The sequence below is a fragment of the Thalia democratica genome, chromosome 1, assembly GCF_965202585.1.
Source record: "Thalia democratica chromosome 1, ktThaDemo2.hap1.1, whole genome shotgun sequence".
NCBI lineage: Eukaryota > Metazoa > Chordata > Thaliacea > Salpida > Salpidae > Thalia > Thalia democratica.
The window spans coordinates 80,349,536-80,352,565 of NC_139165.1; the positions used below are offsets into that span (position 1 = coordinate 80,349,536).

At 23.4% G+C, this 3,030-nt stretch overlaps 1 long non-coding RNA gene across 1 annotated transcript; it reads left to right on the forward strand.

Annotated features, from left to right (window-relative positions):
* The first annotated feature begins 240 nt into the window (after positions 1-240).
* On the forward strand, positions 241-1,135 carry LOC145849250 (uncharacterized). Its single transcript, XR_014372337.1, has 3 exons — positions 241-350; positions 868-918; positions 1,087-1,135. It is a non-coding gene; the product is annotated as an uncharacterized LOC145849250 (long non-coding RNA).
* Positions 1,136-3,030: the final 1,895 nt, after the last annotated feature.

Consider the following 3,030-nt stretch of genomic DNA (forward strand, 5'->3'; position numbering starts at 1 on the left):
CAAAAATCTATAAGAAAATATTAACTTGGCATGAAATATTTTTATAACATAAATGTATATCTAAAGAATGAATATTAACATCATAAAAAATCGTTTTTAATAGTACTCAAATAAAACACTGAAATCTATCATCAATTTCTTAAATAGTTTTATGTGTTAAATACAACAATCTTTAAAGCAGTCAAAAATGTTCACTAACTGTTAGCATAAATTTACAGAAAAACTTGGTAGCGACAGTTTAAAGCCCGGAAGCCCTAATTTTTACGTCACAGTAATCATATGCGGCTATGCTGTTGTCAGTTTCGTCATTCAACTTTTTACTTTAATCTTTAAATGCTGTTCTAAAAATGGTTTGTTTAAATTAGTACACATGTTGAACCTGTATTTATATCTGTATTTTATAAGTTTTTAATTACTAATAACATAACAAAAGATAATTCTAAATTCATAGCAGTTTTTTATTATTATCTGTTATTTTATAAGATATTTACTAATTTTACCTAATTTGATAATTAAGTAATTCAAATTTATTTAATTTGGTTAAAAGTTACATTGCAAATAATAACAATGAAAGCTCTTGCTAAGCTGAACAACAAGTTAAGTTTTTCTTCAAATTTTAACTTAAAACTACTATATAACATCAATAGATAGTGTTTAAACTACAACAAAAATTCTGATTTAACACTAAGAAGGTGTTATAAGTTGAAATTTAAAAAACTATCAAATTAAACATAACCATGTTAAAATCTAAATTCTAGTAACTAAGCTGTTGCAATATTCATACAACAAGTAAAAAATTACCCTTTGTATAAGTTTCTACAATACTTATTTGTTATACTTTAATTATTTGTTGTGACTATTTTTTAGAAATTCAAGATAATATCTATGAAAGCATCGTTGCCGACCGGCCTAAATCAGGTAAGACATGTCTGAAATGTTTTAAATAATCAAACAGAATGTAAACAAACTTTATTTTTCTTATTGAAATATATTATAGTATGTGTTAATCTTATTTATTAGTAACTACAAAGAATATAGTAGTAAGTACATTCTTTCTATTGATAACTTCTAAAACTTTGAAAACAGTTGCAGATAAAGAGAAATCAAACTATATCGTTCTTGAAAAGACTAGCAAAAAAGAATAATTTTGTTTATTTATTTCAAAAAAAAGTTCGCTATTGGTTTTTTTTTTCTTATTGAAAATCGTTTGTTCTTTATATAACCCAACTTTGCAAAAATCAAAATTATAAAAAACTTTTGTTTATTTTAGTTTTTTCACTGGTTACTCAAGGCTTTAATGAATATTATGTTTATCTGGGAAAATTGTTTGTTTTTGTTATTTATTAAAAATCATTACATAAGATGTAAGTTAATTTAAAATTTAAACTTTCGAGAAAAAGTATAAAAATAAAATATGCAAATGTTTGTTTTTTTCAATTTTTCTTTTAAATAATATCGCAATATTTTTAAAAGTTCAAAAAATTAATATTTCATTTTTTCAAAAATTTGTATAACTTTTTAAAAATTACTTCAATAAAAATTTCAGAGTATACTATTTAAGCAAATTGTTTTAAAAACAGATGCTTTTTTTTTGTGCTTGTAAAAGATCTAAATAAAAAAAATGGTTCAATATAACAACAAAATCAAAATTAATAAGTTTGTTAAAATTATCGACGTTCTTCTATGTCAAAAGCGACTTTATCTTCCCCTTTTAGATTATTTTAAAAAGTCAGGGAGCAATAAACTGACTAAAAAAATTAGGAAAGCTGTAGTATATTCAGTTTTAGCTTGAGATTTCACTAATTTTAATTTGCTAATTAGCATTTGACACTGAGGTATGAAAAAAAAAACAAATATAGGTAGTTATTTTAAATTATTGCAAGGTTTTCAGAGTAAGAAATACCTTAAGATTACTTAGTCTGGCATAAACAGGATTAGAAAAATCCTTAACTCAATTCAGTTTGAAACACAAAATATTAACGAATGAAACCTTTTTACCTTACTTATCATATTGTAAACTAGGTTTTTAAATCAATTTTTCTATTTTATCTGTACACATAGAAAAGTTTATTAAAAAAAAGTGGTATAAAAATAAGTTGCAAATATTATACATATTAGAGTGTTCAACGTATTTGTGATAGATACTTATAAATACATTGCGATTATTCTTTTTAAACTTTCTTTTTTCTTAAGCATAATTATTCAAGAATACGTCAAAGCGTTATTTTTGAGGAAAAAGTTTTATCAAAAACTTACTTTTTTGAATACAATGCACCAGCATATATTCTACCGGTTATACATGTTATCGATTAATTAAATAAAATTAATGTTTGCTATTATTATTTTTGAAAATAATTCACGATAAAAGTGAAATAATGTTAAGGTAACGTAAGAACTAACGCTATTTTATATTAAAATTACGATATCTTAAGTTTTAATTTTAATTTTAATTTGACTATTTGTTTGAACTAATTTTACTATAAATAAACATATTTGTCTAAAGTAAATTTTCATCTTAAACAAGAGTTTTTAAAAGTCTCAACATATCAAGGTAGCTTAATCGTATTTAATATAAATATTAAAAACCGAGCTAATATAGTTGATTTTAAACTTTTAAACTACATTGTTAAATAAAGAAAACTTATATGTTTCACGTCAAATTTGACTCACAAAAATCTTATTTTCCTAAAGTGTTTTCACAACATAGTTTGTATAAGATTATATTGTTACACAACATCTTTCAAACCATTGGATTGAAGGTGGGCAAACTGCAGTCGGCACAAATGCGGCAATTTGTTCCAAAGTCTGCGGCGCGAAAGGTACTTATCTGCAAAAAATACACTTTGAAGAAATAATAAGAAAATTTATTCTAACAAAAGCTTACAATTAGTCTCTTAGTTTAATAACTACTAATTACTAGTACTGTATTTATACTTATTTTCTAACATTTTAATAAAAGTAGTACTTTGTTGTTGACTACTATAAATATTTTAAAATAAAATCTGCCCACGGAAGGCTATTCTTTATAAA